The sequence below is a fragment of the Camelus bactrianus genome, chromosome 26 (genome assembly GCF_048773025.1).
Source record: "Camelus bactrianus isolate YW-2024 breed Bactrian camel chromosome 26, ASM4877302v1, whole genome shotgun sequence".
Classification (NCBI taxonomy): domain Eukaryota; kingdom Metazoa; phylum Chordata; class Mammalia; order Artiodactyla; family Camelidae; genus Camelus; species Camelus bactrianus.
Window position 1 is genome coordinate 14,177,910 of NC_133564.1, and position 17,427 is coordinate 14,195,336.

General features: G+C 38.3%; 1 non-coding gene across 1 annotated transcript; it reads right to left on the reverse strand.

The window, feature by feature from the left end:
- Positions 1-13,934: 13,934 nt before the first annotated feature.
- TRNAD-AUC (transfer RNA aspartic acid (anticodon AUC)) lies at positions 13,935-14,007 on the reverse strand. Its single transcript has one exon. It is a non-coding gene; the product is annotated as a tRNA-Asp (tRNA).
- Positions 14,008-17,427: the final 3,420 nt, after the last annotated feature.

The window sequence follows — 17,427 nt, forward strand, 5'->3', positions numbered from 1 at the left end:
TGAAATTCATTTCTTCAATCTTGCATTGCCTTTTGATACTTTTGTCTATCACTAATGCTTCAGAAAAATGCAGTAGTATTTGATTTGGACCACGGTAAAATAGCCTACCTCAAAGTGTTCACCCATTCATTCATTCATTCATTCATTCTGGGAATACTGATATAAATCTGATACAGAGTTTATAGTAAGAGCCAGTAAGAAAGCTCTTGCAAGTTCCTAGGTGAGCAGTTGTCAGGGCATACACGAAGGATGTGGTAGTAAAGATGGAAAAAAATAGCAAGTTTGAGAGAGCTTTTTGGGATTGGAGTAAGGGTGCTGATAGGTAACCATAGACTTCTTTCCAAACCAACTATATCCTTTACGCAGGGACCAGAAACAGAGTTTGTAGTTGTGTTTACCCAGGACTGGGGAATGATTAGGATATGACAAAATGACATAGAATTATTAAAATTATCTGTCCCATAACGCAGACTTGAAATGGGAATGTCACATTCACCATGCCAATTTGTCTTCTACAAATGTTCTTTGAGCATGTGCTTTACTGGTTTTCAGTTACCTACTCAATATAACCCAAATAATTTATCCTTTCCTTGTCCCTCTCTGCACTGTCATCAACCCAACTTCTGTTCTTCCTTTCTAATACAAACCTACACAGGAGTGAAACAGAACTATTCTTTACTCCTCAGAGGACAGTTTGGAGTTCTTGATATTAGGGTATTCCATTTGACGGGAGTACCATTTGCTGGAATCATTACTCATTTCTCCTGGTCTAGTTCAAATGGCACCTCTTCCAAGAAGCCTTTTGTAAGCATTCCAGAAACTGAAGGTATCGTTCTTCTTCAGTGGGCAAACTTGTGGTAAGAAACAGGACATTAAGCAAACATTCCTCTGAATATATGTAGCTTCTTACACTCAACAAGTAGCTCTTTTTGAGTGTAAATGAAGCTTTTTACCCTATTTTATGTTCCTCAAAAGCTAACATAATTTTGCATAGGTAGTCGATAAATATATTTGAATGAATGAATAAATGACTCTTAGTATGGCATGAACCAGCATTATTAGGCTGTTACACCTTTCTTTCAATTATAGTGGCTCTATTGGACCAATTACACTTTTGCTTTTGGATCACTTGAAACTGGATGTCAAATAATTTTGCAAATTAAAACACTAATAAGAGGGGAAACATTTACAGCGAAAACAGAAGCTCCTGCTCTCAGCCCCACAGTACCTACTATGTACTCAAGTTTCACTGTCATCCTGGGTGCACTTGACAGCAGCTCCATTACTTTTACAAGTACCATCAAAATGTGTTATTCTTGATCCACTTCTGTCATTTGAAGGTCTCATTAGCAGAGGGCTGAGAAATGCCCGGCTCTGTACAGAGCTGCTGGAGAGCCTGGCAAACATCCTGCTTCTGCTTGATTTGCAAAGTGGGAAAATGCTTTTCTGCCCCATAGGTTTTGTGTTAGTAGGTGATCATATTTCAGAGGTGAAATATGAAACAAAAATTGAGGCATTTGACTGTAAAAAAAAAAGCCCAATTTTATTGAGCTTTACTCTCAAGGAGTGACATGTGCAAATTAGAAAGCCTTATAGAATGGAACGTATTGATTATACTACTAAAATATTTGTGTGCCATCATATTTAGAAAACGTTTCAACATCCTCCCCGTAGAGGTGGTAGGGTCTTGCCTGACTTAATTACTTTAGTGATTGGTGGGTCTGTACGTGTGTACAGGGGGCAAAGGAGAGGGGGATTACCCACATGTCAAAGTAGTGAAAATAATGAAATATGATACGTGCCCTGAAAGATCAGTATGCCTCAGTGTCCTGTTTTGTCTTCTAATATTGAACAGAATTTTAGTGTAACAGGAAAACACTTAACTTCTTAACAAACATACAATGCTTGCCTTCTTTAAAGAAAATGGAATCTGCTGTGGATGAGGCCTCTGTCTAAATCACGTTATTAGAACAACAGATATTTTGTCATTTCTTTAGAGTTCTCACTAGTACCTGATGCAGTGAGTACTGAACTGGTCTCCTGATGATACATCAGTCTCCCATCTCAGTTGAACTAAGTGAAAAGACAGTTAAAATAAATATATAGTCTGCTTCAGTCATTCGTTCCTTTACTTTAGAATTTAGACAGTGAAATGAATATCACTAGTGAAAAATCATTTAAGAGTTTCTCCTTCCTTGCTAACCAAAGTAAAATTTATAAACCTGACTGTGGACCTGAGAGCTTAAAGTTATTCAAGAGTATCCAATCCACTGATTCTCAACCCTATTGAAATGCACAGGAAATTTAACCTGTATATAATCATTATTTCAAAAAATTAATATGATGCAATGATATAAAGAAGAGATAAAAGTAATCTGTAATAGAAAGACATATACGTCTACCTGCAAGTACATACGCACGTTCCACTGCAGGAGAAGATGTTGTGAACTCATTTCATCTGACATCTACACACAGGAACACAGTGAATGCACAACCATGCATGCAGTCGTGTAAGTGTAGCAACAACACAGATTAGCATTGGTGATATGATTTTCTATAATGATGAGTAAGCTTTAGTAAAATTCTAAACAAAAGAGAGTGCAGTCTTTCACTATGTGGGTTTTGCACTGCTGGAAATTTTTGTGACTGTTAAGACTTAGAAATATTTTTTGTTCATAATTAAATGGAGTTACATTATAGGGTTGGATAATTACAAACAGGATTTCCCCGTTGAGACTTGCCACTAGAAAGCCGTACACAATGAATGTGAGGTTACTCTTCCCTCCATCCGCCATGTCCTGTGCATTGCCAGATGTTTATCATCCCTAGTTTTCACTCACTGGGTGATTATAGCACACCCAAACATGATTACACCAAAAAATGCATATCCATAAAATCTCAAAAGCCTATGGGGGTCATTAATGCTTCTGTTGAGAACCTCTGTCCAATCCAACGCCTTTATTTCATGGATAAAGAGACTGAAGCCTGGAGAATTTAAGTAACTCACCTGAAGTCACACAGCTAGCACAAAATATAGCTGAACTAAGTGATAAACTTCGGCTTTGGACTATACTGAATCTGATCTTATGCCAACACAGAAGCTCTGATGTCGGCAGTGTCGAGTGGACCAGTGCTCCGGGGAACAAAGGCTGTAACCTCGCCAAGGATACCGTGCGCATGTGTTAATGTAGCCCAGACAGACATCCCAAAGGATCAGTGTATTTCCTGAGTGCAAATAAACCAAATCTACACCCTCTGTTCGCATTAGTCCCATCCATCGTCTTGTCTGCTTATACAATCTTCCCTCCCACTCTTGGAAAGAAATGTCTTCCAAATCTTTCCAAGAGCTTCAACTAAATCCCCCTTCCATCTGACAAACATATTATTTCCTCTCTGTACAGGTTCCAGGCCTCTTCTTCATTACTTTGTCCACGAATATTTCCCATTTTTCATGGTGCTTACAGAATCTCGTGTTCACCTCCTCTTTAAGTGCACTTCTCTGTATGTACTAGTTCTGCTTATATGTCAATGAAGAGTTTATTTTCACTAGTTTTTATCTGTCCTACTAATTGAAAAATCCTGGCGGAGCAACCAGTTCCAAGCATTTAATGCCACGTTCAACACCCTGTGGCCACTTCACCAATTGTTGACTGATTTATATCAAACTAAGGTCTAGAATAGCCACAGTTCTAATGGTAACTTAATACAGGCTATAAAAATAATGAGATTATATAGAATATAAACAGTTCCAGATCCTTCAAATATTGTTGATAAATTACAAGCTCTTCTTTGGAACAAGTTTCATGACATTTGATTATTGAAGTTCCTGGACGAGTGACTGTTTTGTCCTAGTTGCTAGGAGCCATCTCCAGGGAGAGTTCCTGTAGCCCTCTTCACAGTGGAAACTGATAAGTAGAAGGGTCATCCAATTAGTTCCTGTGGCTCCAGGCAGAACTGTACTTAAACTGTCATCAGTTCTTAACAGTCTTCAGAGAAAGAGCTCCTACAACAGCCAGCAGTAACCAGTAACCGGACCCTTATGTCAAGAATCCATCGAATCTCCCACCCTCTCAAAAACTAAGCTAAACTAAACTAAACTAAAGCAGAAACAAACAAACAAACAAAAACACTCTCATTTAAAATTACTTATTTTTCTTTTAACATTTTTGGAAAATAGCAGTCGTTAGTCAGGATGATCACTATGAAACTTGAAGATAGGAAGCCATTGCTGTTTGTTCACTTGCATTGTGTTCAAGAGCAGTGGCTTTGTTTTCCTAATATGGCCTCCACCTCTATATGTTAAACCAGCTGTGCATTGAATTTTGTGGTTTTTTAGTATGTGCAACTGCCTTTTCTTCTACCTATTGTTACCATTTACTAATAAACACTTAGTGAGCACCCCTGTGAAATACTTTCCATGCTAATCTGGCAAGTTAGACATGGCAAAAATCTACTCCAACCTTTAAAAGCCATGTCTTAAGGTAAATGACAGATATGGTTTAAGAATTTATTACCAAATTAAACTAAAAGTACTCAATAATATTTATCAAAAATATTCCATAATATGTACATCAAACAGCACAGAATTCTGTCAGCATCTAGCAATCAACATCAGTCCCCTCCTGTCATTCCATCCATCCATTCATCTAATAAATACTTATTTCCATATTTTGCACCAGACCTAGGCACTGGGGTCGTAATAGTGAACAAAATATTTATAGCCTCCCTATTCACAGAATTGACATTTTAATGAGTTAGAAAAATGTTTATCAAAGATATCAAATGCATTTATTACTGCTTATTGAAAAGTGCTGTAGACGAATCAAGGATATCTGACCTAGTTTGGAGAGCAGGGCATGAAAGAGTGGAAGGGTAATTTAAATGAGATAAAATGAGTTTTAAACTTAAGCTGACTAGGAGTTAATTAGAGGAAGGTAGGAGGAAGGCAGTAATCCAGATGAGGAAACAATATGTGCAAAAGCCCAGGGGAAAAAAAAGCGATTAGAAGACCAAAGATGAGTTTTCTGGCATGTGGCAAACAAGAGGGAGAGGGTTCTATCTGAACTTGAAATGGGAGTCAGGAGCCAGATCATGGAGGGTCTCAGAGGCCATGTTAAAAATGTAGTTTTTAAAACCCTTTTTGATTTATGAACACCATTAGAGATTGTGGCGTTAGCATTTCAGTATATAGATTCTTTCCGATGATTGCGGAACTCTAATACTATTCAGAATGTAGACCCTTGCCTTTGTCTCCATTATACAAAAAGGAGAAAAGTCAATTATGACCTTTAACTTTTTAAAAATAATTTCACTGGTTTAGCATTGTATTGAGAATAGTAACAATAAAAACAACAAAAAAGTTCTTTCCTCAGTTGTACATTGATAATAAGTAATTTTTTTAATCTTTTTTTTCTGAATGAAAAGTGTTTTCTATATGTGCCTAATAATACTTGCATTAGTCATTAGTGGGATTATTAAGAAACTGTCATATCTCCTGCAATACTATAGTGAGCAAATAATGGCTTTTATCATTTTTTGAAGTGTCTACCAGAATTACTACTATTTTTCTATTCTTGAGAGGGGAAAAATTCCTAGCCAAGTCCCAACAGAAAGTCTTTGTGTTCTATCCTGTAACTTTCAATTCCAGAAAAAAATAACATATGAAGCAGACAATATAGAACATAAATCTACTGTGACCTTGACTAAAACAGCCATTGCCTCAGTAACGGTTTAGCCAGACAAGTAAATTATCTGCTTGATTTTCTAATCAGTAAATCTCCAGTTTGTAGAGCGTCATTGATTCATTTAATGGTGAAAATTCCGAACGTGGACTTAACTAATGTTCACCATCATTGTCACACTTAGAGGCCCACTCTTTTAAGATATTCATATTTTGACCCGGATTTTTAGAAGTTTGAATTAATAATTATATTGAAATAAGAGATGTCTGAGAAACAGTAGGCATATGTCAGGGGAGTTGAAATAAATGTCTTTGATAATTACATGAAATCAAGAGGTGGAAATGTGTTCTTTTTTTTTTTTTTGGTAGCCAACAGGACATTGGTCCGCGTCTCTCGTTCATCTAAATTCAGATGAATAAGGGATGCTAAGGATTGTTGTTGATGGTTGAAATTAGGTTAATTGCTTGTCAAAAGTGGATTTCTAAAACAGTAGTACTCATGATTTGTATATGTGGTGATATCAATCACAGTTATCTATACAACGCCAGTGCTAATCATATGCTTACCACGAAGTGAAAACTTAAAAAAGATCTGCTGAAGACAAAAAGAATGACTTAACAGCTAGAGAACGTTTATACCGACTCTCCAACGCAGAACTAGATTGTTATTTTAAAGCATCGCTTGTCTTTGGCAGAGTTAGACACATGTGAGAGATTTACGAGGCACTTTTAATGTTCTGCTGTTGCATCATATGAATACAGGACTAGTCTTCTGTGACGGTGAACTGAAAAGTTTTCCCTTCCAGTGTCAACTAACATAGAATGTAATCACAAAACAGTGAACCCTGAACAGACCTGTTTAAGGTAAATAAAAATAATCTGTTCTAGCTTTTCTCATGACACCTTTCAAAGTTTATGTGAAAATTTTAATAGGCTCCTTTCTGGATTACAAATATGAAGACCAGAAGCACAGGGTGAACCTCACACGTGACAGCTTATAGCATTCAAGACAATTACTTGTAGTTACCGGGCGCGTGTTGGAGGGATGGTGCGGGGAGTGGACGTATATAATTCTTACCTTCTCTTCAAATTCTTTAGTCCATATATTTCATTCTATTCCTCATATTATAAGCATTAATAGATGATCATCAACAGTGTAGGGAAACGTGAAGGAAATATTTTCTCAGGCCATGTGAAAGAACCAGTCAGCTAGCAGAGCTCAGGGTGTGTTTACATATGCTGCGGGGCCCTCCGTGTCCATTCCAGAGTCAGCAAACACGTGCAGGCCCAGTCAGACCGCATTCAGGCCGCACAGCGCGGGCGCATGCTTCTCATCGGCCACTGCCGGTGATTCCGCATAATCACACAGGCTGAGGGACTCCTGCCAGTGCTGCTGCTTTTATAAGCAGAACAAGACTGGTGATTAAATGTACAAAAGCTCCTTCCTAAGGAGCTTTCTTTCAAAAAGATACCTGGGAGAGGATGTTCCAGCCCTGAGCCAAGGCTTAAAATTTCCTGGAAGGGGTATTGGTGGCACAATACAAAGTCTCCAGCCTCACCCCTGCGGTACCAGTGAGGACAGCGCTGGGAAGAACCCCGGGACAGACACGGTTTTAAGTCAAGACGTTTTAATTTTCGTGGTATGATGCCAGCCTTAGCCCTTTGACATCCTAATACTCTGATTATTTTTTCCTGTTTGGAATATCATTATGCCTGAGCAGGCAAGGGGTTATGAAATGTACAAATTAGAAAGTTATTTCATCCACTCAGCACAGAAATACTGGTCTCTATCTTATGTTAAGTGTTCATCTATGAATATTCAACCAAAACCCACCTGTCCAATAGATGTAAATTAAAGAATGGTATAGATAATGTGTAGCCTTTTTAATTGTTTAAATAATCAGCTAAGTCATTTAAATTGTTTTTCTGTCTCCACCCAAGTTGTTCATTCCAGCTTGTGGAGAATTAAGAGGCACAGTGAATGCGTGTTGATTGACTGATAAATATTACAGAGAAAGGAAAGAAGTCAACTCAGTGCAGCCTGAGGAAGTGGTGTCATAATTAGATAGTTCTTCTTTCTCCAGCACTGGTACATATTCCTAAGAAATTTTTGAAACTTTAAATTCATTTAAAAAGTTACTTCTCAAAATGATTTTAGGGATATTTGACATTTCCAAGAGTTGTTTTTTTTTTCCAGTGTTCCTTTTTCATCATGCTTGCTAACACATTTTATATTGCCAGTTAAATAATTATTCCTTCATATTAAAGTACATATCACAATTGGTATATTTTTCTTTTTTAAAGATATCTTGCAAGAAAAAATGTAGACATACGCAGTTAATAACGTTCTAGAAATGATTTGTCCTTAAATACGTGATGCCCCCAAAATGGACAGTTGTTTTAAACATTCCATAAATTCATTCCCTTCCAGTCCCTTTCCAAACAACTGAAGTTAACATATATTTTAATATTGTTCTCTTAGAGTTATTTCATACTAAAATGTTCTAAGAAATTGTAAATTACTTCACAACAATAAATGACTCCACCGACTCTAAAATACAGGACCATTAAACTACCATTACTTTTTGTTTTTTGATTCATGGACTTATCAGACAATAACTGGAGGCCTGGTGCCATTAATGTACCTTTACCAAAAACACTGAAATCAAGAAGTATGTACAAAAAAGTCATTAACGCAATTATGCTTCTGTCTGGAAATTTTGTGATTAAGTGCATGAACCACAAAATAACTATCCTCCCTGTCATTAATATCCCTGCCTAATTAAGTGCATCTGAAGTAGACTTTTAATTCTCCAACTTACTTAGTTTGGGGACCAAAACACACAAACCCACATTTCAGCGCACACATTTCTAGTCGTGGTGATGCATCCCCGACCCACTGGTTACCAGGTCTGCATGGAATTCGCATTTGATCACGCATTAGTGGCAGTGAAGCACACAGTGCTCTCCCATGCCCTCGCTGAGCCTGCGGTCTTGCTGCTTCCTCTGCTGCTAAGACCATCAGTCTCTGCAAACATGGGCTGAAAGGCTCAGCTCAAGCAGAAACCCCCAGGACCAGCCAGAGCTGTCCTGGGTGCCTCTACGTTAACTTCTGCAGACGATTGTATCAGTTTCCATAATTTATCAGCATGTTTTAAGTATCTGCCTCTCCCACAGACTCTAAGGTCCTAAATGTCAGAGACCATGTCTTATCCATCGTTTATTCCCTAGACCTTGGCTGGCATTTAGGTTAGACCAGAGCCTGGTTCCCAGTAGGTCCTCAGTTAGCGTGTGTTAGGTTAAAGCACTCCTCAGCCTCAAAGAGAGACCAGGCCCGTGTATCTTTTACTCACTCTACCCACTGTGTCCTTCTTTCTCGAACTCTTTGGCATTACTGAATTGCTCCTTCATGGTCACAGGCGCTACCTCATGGGATTCCCTCAGCACTTCCATGCAGCAAATCCGATTCTACTGCAGATGGGAGACCCAAAGCAAAGAGGAGAGGCAGTGATTTGCTGGGATCACCAGGCAGCATGGAGCTACAGGCAGGTCTCAGGTCCGCCTCTCTTCTCACCGCCCTGCTCTCTTCCCTCTCCTCTTTCCCCAGCTGCTCTTGTCTCTTCCCTCCCTCCTTTCCGATCTCCTCAAATCACGAAGAGGAAGGGATCCCTCACATCCCTCTGGGGCCCTGTTAGGTCTCCCGTAAAGGATGCCAGCAGCAGCCCCCAGACAGTCCCGTTGCCTCCCCTCCACACAGGCCGACTCACCCCCCTCCCAATGTGCTAAGTATTACACTCCCTGGCAGTTGCAGTTTGGAAACTATGCCTACCTAGAAACATTTTGAAATGCCAAGTTGTTTTAAACTTGTATGATTAATTCAAATAATAACCTTTCACTAATACCATCAGCTCTTGATTGTTCACAAGCCATTATGAAAGGTGTGAGCTCCCCACTTGTCATCCCTTCCCCCACCCCCTCCCCCGGGCTTTTTGGAGGCTCCGCCAGAGGGAGAGCCCTGGAAAAGAAAGAGCCCGACTTAAAATCAATCCATTGTTCCATGTGCTATCTGCTCAGAGAAAGATTTTGCAAAGAGAAGCGTTGCAACGCTAGTCTAAAGCATGGTTTGGGAATTACAGTGGAGTGGATCTCCACCTCCCTTGATGCTGATCGCTGGCATGCAATCAAGAGATGAATACAAAGGCAATGTTAAAAAAAAAAAAAAGAGAGAGCAGCTCTTTTCAACAATAACAGCTCTTTGTTTTCACATTTGATCCTTTTTTTTTTTATTTCTAAGCAATTTGTAGAAGTCTCTTTTATAATTCTTTAATACATTTGTTATCTAAAGAGGCCACATGACTGTGGCCCAGAATCCTCTGACTTTTGAGCCGATTACTGATTTAAGTCCAGAGTTTCTTGAATTACTGATCCCTTACCTACGGAAATAATCAAGTGTTAAAACAGAAGAAGCCCTTATCTGGGCTTTTTCTCTTTTAAAATAAAGAAACAGATGCAGAGACATAACGGGACCTGCTCCAGGTCATACTCTTTGTCTCCTTGAGGCTAAGTCATACTGGGTGGCCAGTTACTGGTGGGGCTGGAATGGGAATGGGGGGGAGGGGCTGTTATTTTTACACTGTTTGAATATTGCAGAATTCACTATTTTAGTATTCTGACCAATACGTTAAATTTAAGCAATACCACATTATCCACAAAATCGTCTCTCAGTTCTTATGAACATCTTTGGAAAACACTACCTTTTCCTTGGGAAAAACACTGCATATTTATTCAGGTCTGTTACACAGAATGGATTGTTCAGGTGCAGTTTGGGCCATTATGGTAACTCTTTTCTTCAGACTCTTTTCTGCTTTACTCATCCTGCTCACTAGGAAACAGTCATTCCTTTTTCACTGTTTCTTTTATACGCAGGCCTCCGTATATTATCTCAGAATCGTAAACAGTTCCTAAGGCTCCCCACATGTCCAGCTCATCAGGTGTTAGAGCAAACGTTAGTGTTAGTAGCCTTGTTCTTCTGGAGAAATGATGATGTGCCAAAATGCTAGTAAGTTGAAAGTGCTTACATATGCAGGATGAAACGTTTTTTTGCAAGGGTAGCTCTCTCTTTAAATCTTACCCATAGCACTTTTATTTCCTACATCTACCCAGCAGTAATATTCCAGGAGAAATATAAATCCTAAAATGAATTCATTTGTCACGTTGGTTGTTCTAAAGCAAAAATCAGGACCCAATGGAAGCAGAACTGATTTGGAAAGTTCTGTTGCACTTGATGGAAGACTCTTTTCCCAAATCATTATTAGCATGGAATTCTTTACTGATGAGTAATACCAGTAATTAGACTTTTTGTTTTAAATTATTGAGGTATAATTTACATTTTTTTTCTTTCATGCAGTTCCTTTGGTCAGTTCAGTGGGCAAAATACAAATTTAGCTTTCATTTTTTCTCTTAGATACTATGATAGATGGTAAAGATGATCCCTAAATTAATACAGATTACAATTGGAATTACTATCAATTTTTGTAGCGAAATTCTCTCTCCAGCTAAGCTAGTTGTAGCTGTGGTAGGAGCTTTTTCCTCTCTAAGGTATCAAATTCCTAGTCAACAAAAACCAAGGTCAACAGAGGCAATATGCTGGCCCTCCTGTGCCCAACATTACTTTTAATCCTGGGCCTGTCTGTCACTATGCCAAGCACAAAAGAAATGAGGAATCCGGGGTATTCTTTGGGCAGAATTTGCCCTGCTGGGTGCATATTGCTAGAGAAATAGCAAGAAATACAAGTTTTCGGTCCTCAGCTGTAAAGAAATCTTGGTCGTTTGGAATGTCCAAACCTTTCTTGACGCACTTTAAGACCGCGCATCTAGAAAGGAGTTCCTCTGCAAGTGACTGATTCCCTAGAAGAGCGAAATGCTGATACCATCATTCAAGACTCGGCACCAGAAGGCTGGATGGCCGCCATTGAGGCTCCTTGCGTTTCTGTAACTGCGTTTGCAGCTTATAAACAAAACCCAACGTTCTGTTTTCAGTAGGTCTTACCTAATATGTCAGGTGGAGGTAGTAAGTTTTTTATTTACCAAAAACGTATGTATCAGGTACATATTACAGTGATTTCCTTATCTATAATACACGGGGGTTAAGAGAAAGAATCGTTTTGTGTGTGTGTGTGTGTGTGTGTGTGTGTGTGTGTGTGTGTGTGTGTGTGTGTGTGTGTTGCATTACTACAGGAACATTTAAGACAAGCATTTTCAAGAAATGCTGTATGCTTGGCCCCCAAACGCTTTCTTTTTCTAAATAAGGCAGGAGGGTGATAAAAGACAGGGAAAGAATTTGATTGGCCCATGGAGAGCCAATTGAAAGGCTTTGTCTGGAAGACTACAGTGTGCAGGCCAAACTATGTGGCAGGCTGGCAAAAGTCATAAAGTCATCTTTACTTCCCAGTTTCATTTTTTACCAAGATGATAAAAAGCAGAAGTAAAGAAAAATCTGACTGTGATCTTAGGTGATGGAACTTCAGGGAAATCTTTTCCCCCATCCATTTCTGAGAATGAATACAGCAAAACCATTAGTGAAGATGGGCTCAGGAAAAAAAAAATAATAGAAGTTCTTACCCTCTAACATACTGTCTGTAACTAAGACTTATTTATATGAATTTCCAAAGAATGAACAAAATGCATTCTTTCTAATGTTTCCCTACTGCTCCTGAAAATAAATGACTCTGCCAAGATTTGCAGTGGTGCCATCCATACCCCAATGATAGGTGCTTTGTTGAACTGCCTCCCTGGCTGGCATAATTTGCAGAAGTTAGGCTGCTCAGCATAAAATATTCTGTGTTTGTCCTGAATATTTTGCCTTGTGAGACAAGCTGGGTACAATTTATGCTCCAGTGTGTGCTACAGCAACTGAGACGTCACATTGTGCGATGCTGAAGGTATGTCTGCTGTAATTTACTGTGTAGCTTTAGAGGGGGTTACTTTTACCTTTACTGTTGTTAAATGGTTCCCTTACCTCTGAGGGATTATTTGCATATATTTAACAGAATGCAGACCTGGCCACATTTGTTTCTGATGTCTAATTAGATGTGAAGGAACCTCAACTTAATATCATGCTTTAAATTTAACTCTGGTGAACTGTGACTGAAAATGATATTACAGTCTATTAGGTACGATCTGGAAAAATAAGCATGTAATTTGTAGTATTATTATTACAACCCCTTTAACTGCATATGTTTCAAACACTATTATGCAATGAATGTCACTACCATTACAGTTTTGACATTTTAAATGAAACCGGGTGAGGAGTCATAAAATTTAAATAAAAGAATATTCCATACTATTAAAGTTAAGGCCTAGTCATTTCCCATAAACTTGAAAGTCTGTATTTAATCTGTTTAGCCAGTTAACTAATCGTTTTTTGTTAATGATGTGGCAGATAAGAAGTGCAAAACACTTCTTACTTAGTGAAGATTAACCATTAAACTTTAATTGGCATTCACCATTTAACAGAAATCTCCTGCACAACAGACTTTCTGTTGTGAATTTTAAGTGTTAAAAAAGAAATGCAAACATTGTATTTTGAAGGTTCTCCCAAATTTCTTAGGTTGCAGTCGCTCCAGAAAGAGAGAATGTTGTTTACAGTTTCATCTTCAACTTTCATAGTAAAATTCTCCGTTGAGTTTCTAGAAATGCCCTGAGGTGACGATTGGTGGGCAGTGGTGTTTTTGTGCAGGAAATGCAGAAACAGTAGATGAAAAAAGACTTTAAGAAGCTCACAGAGAAAAAAATGTGACAATGAGTGTGTATATGTCCATGTATGACTGAAAAATTGTGCTGAACACTGGAATTTGACACAACATTGTAAAATGATTATAAATCAATAAAAATGTTAAAAAAAAAAAAAAAAAAGAAGCTGGCCAGGTGTGTTTAGTGATTTAGGCATTTGTACAAATAGGATTGACCCTGGTTCCTATGTTGCAATGGTAATCCACACAATTGGACTCAGAAGGGAAACAAGGAAGGGAGAGAAGAAAGGAAAACAATTGAGAAAATTTCAGCCTATGTTAATAAATTCGCCCAAGAGATGTGTTTTGAGCACTTGCTACATTCTGGGAATGTGATTGATGCTCAAAAAAAAGTCATGCTGACGTGATTTCTTTTTTCTTTTTTTTGGACGGAGGGGAAATCATTAGGTCTATTTATTTATTACTAGTTTCTGTTTGTTCGTTTGCTTGCTTGTTTGTTTTAATGGAGGCACTGGGGATTGAACCCAGGACCTAGTACATGATAAGCACGCGCTCTACCACTGAGCCATACCCTCCTCCTCCATGTGAATGTTGATTGATATTTTTATTCACGGTAATGAGGCAGATGAAACTGATATAACAAAAATGCATGTTGAAGCTTTACTTTTTCATCAATTATGTGGGCCACTTCATTGCTGAAACAGATAATGGTTTCCAAATATTGGAAGACTAATTCCTCATTTTTTTATTTGTTATTTTAAATGTAAGGCTCAACACCCTTTTAGCATAATCTGCATTATTAATAGCTTCTCCATTAGTTTTGCTCAGTCTAGATGATCAACAAAACAGTAAGTCAAGTCCTGATTTGAATAGCATTTACCGACTTCTAGGGTGTAAATTCTCTCATCACGGCTGAATTTAAGCTGTCACTGCGCTATCGCTGGACGTTGAGTTGGGAGTGCAGACGAGCCCACCATGATAAGTGGTTATTAACACCATGCAGATGGAGTAAATATAAATAATCTTAAGAGCTTAGATGATAGAAGAACATACTGCTGCACTAATGAAGTGATGAGTTTGGGGTAGTTTTGTTTTTACTATAAATTAATTGCATGTGATTAGCAACCGGCTTGAAAAATCCCTGATTACAGGGATAATATAGCAATCTGTATGCACAAGGAAGGATGAGTCAGCTCCTACCCCTTCTGCTACGTGGAGAATGGCTGTTGAGGCAAAGGTAGACACAAGAAGTTCTGACAGTAGTCTGAGTGAAAGACGGTGGTGGTTTGAGCTGGGGTGGGGGTGGTGGAGGTCGTGCTGTCCAACACCAGACTCTGTGCCCCACGCACAGGTTGGCCGAGCAAATCGAAACATCGGAAATTGGGGCAGAGAAAGGTTTATGGGTTTATTTCAGAGCTAAGCAAAGAGAACAAGCAGTTTGTGCTCAGAAAGCCCGAACTCCCTGATGGTTTTGGGTGGAAGAGTTTTTATGGGCCAAATGTTGGGGGGAGGGCCGCAGTCTGAGGGACTTTCTTCTGATTGGTTGTTGTGAGGTGACAGGGTGGTGCTTGGGGAATCTCAACCATCAGCCTTCTGGTTCCAACCAGTCTGGGGACAGGGCTTGTGCTCAGCATGAAGTTACTATCCTCCACCTGGGCAGGGGCCTCGGTTTCTTTAGAAGAACTCTGAGATCAGATCAGTGTCAGATAGCTCCGTATATTTCTTGAGGAGGAGCCAGGACCCTGCCCCATCTCTGCACTACTGTTGTTTCGCCATCTTCCTTTTTTTTCTGCATTCCCTCACTTCCCTAATTAGTAACTGTGTGAATCTGCCCTTTGAAACTCAGGGAAGGTCTGGAAGGCTAGAAGTCTTTTTCCTACAAACAGGAAATGGGGGACAGGCTTTTGTACCCAGGAGGGCCCCACAGAGCCCTGCTTCATTTCAAGAGTAAGGTGTAGTTGGCTGTGAGACCTTTTTTTTGGAAAAAAAACCACGGAAGAACTTTCTGATGAATTAGATATGAAGGTTGCACTTAATGCCTTAGCATCCTCGTGTTTGTTTGAATTTAGAGCATTTTATTTTTTTGGCAAATTTTTTGTCTAAATCTGTAATTATGTTCCTGTTCCTTTTATGCAATACAAATAAATATCAAACAGGTGAGCTTATTTAATAACATTAATCTTACAACACAATTAACACAACATTATTAGAACTGGAGATGGATGAGCCCAGTTAAAGCAGCATCATGGATTTGTAGAAATGTAGATACTTGTGTTCTGTTTCCAGACCATTTCAAAATCCAGATGTTCTTGGTTTTGCTCTTTTTTAGGTACACACTCTGTCAGCACATTAGTACTTGGGTATATGAAAAAGAAACATGTACATAATCAATGATTTGGAATTATGCAGCATATTTATAAACTGGATGAAATGACACCTCTATATGAATAATGTTGATCCTTACAAAGAGGATATATTCTTGTGAACTCAGTTCTTACCTGGTCAGATTTTTCTTTTTTCCAACTATAATGCATATATTAGCCCATGGACGCAGGATTTCTTTCAGGAGAGATTGAGTGTTTACTACATATCAACATGAATAAGCCATTCTGTAATGATAAAAGATAATAAAGACAAAATCCACCTTTATTTTAAGGGAGTAATTTAATCACAGAGCTGTTCTTTAGCTTTTTTCATCCTTGTTGAGTGTTAGGAATGGACGCCATGTCTTTTCAGTGATTAAAGAAATTAGCATCATCACTGATGCTCCGTGAACATGCCCCACTGTCTGTGGGTGAGTGTTAGAAAATTTCAATAAGCAGTGATTAGATTAGCCCTTAAATTTCAGTTCAAATTAGAAGTACTAATAATTGTGTTTACTATTGCTCCAGAAGTGTCAGCTTATTTCCCCCCATTTGTGATTAAATATAAGCTTAGAATTGATCCCTCCTATTTTATGAACTTCTTTTTTTTTTAAGAATTAAGATTGAAATTGACTCCCTAGTTTAAGTGAATAATGTTTTCACACTATCAGTGCCTCATTGAATGTCTGAAACCTAAGAAAGTCACGGACAGCAGATCAATGCTTCTTTCTTTTACATTCTGAGTGGAAATGTGAATTACAAAAGAGTAACTGATCACTTCTCAGAAAAAAAGTTACAGTTCCCTACTAATGCGCTTTGTCTTATCAAATATGTTTTGTTGTCACCTTGATAAGGTCAGAGGACATAAATTGCTTGTACATCCACTTTGTATAAATAGCAAAATGGAGGTAACTCTGTGGGGCCAGGAAACCCAGATTTCAGCCATATGGATTCAGCCAACTTCATGGTAGTTGGTAGTTCACCCTCATTCTATTCCAAATTTTCTCACCAGTGAAAATAAGGGAGTGAACTTAAGTTCTAAGTTCTTTTAGATTTATAAAATAATCCCAGGGTTTTCCATTTATTATCATTTTGGTTTTCATATATTGTATTTGAAGTGTCTGAGAAACAGCAAGGTATTATACCTATATGAAATGCCTCAAAATGTGCTTTTCTTTACTGTGCACATCAATTATTTGAAAAAAGTCTTACCTTAATCGTATGGTCAGTTCCAATAACAAAGGTAGATATGAGGCAGCTGGAGTCAATACCCAGCACATGTGTCTGGGTTAACTAGTTTATTCAAATAAGGGTTCAATTAACTTTAGAAATAAATGTTTCCATTATAATGTTTTGTTGTTGTTAGATTGTGTTCATTTGCTTCTTTGGATATCAATAATTAACTGAGAAATCCGTTTACCATCTTTCTAAAGAGCCCTAATTTGTTGATATGATTTAGGTTATTTGAAAGCATTTATCATACCCATTTAACTTCTACTGCTACTAAATACATCATTATTTTTTATTAAAGTTCTCATTTCCATTAAGCGTACTAAGTAGAAAATAACTATAAAATCCTGCAAAAATGTTTTTGTAAATTGGGATAGATTAGGAGAAAAAAGAACCACTGAGA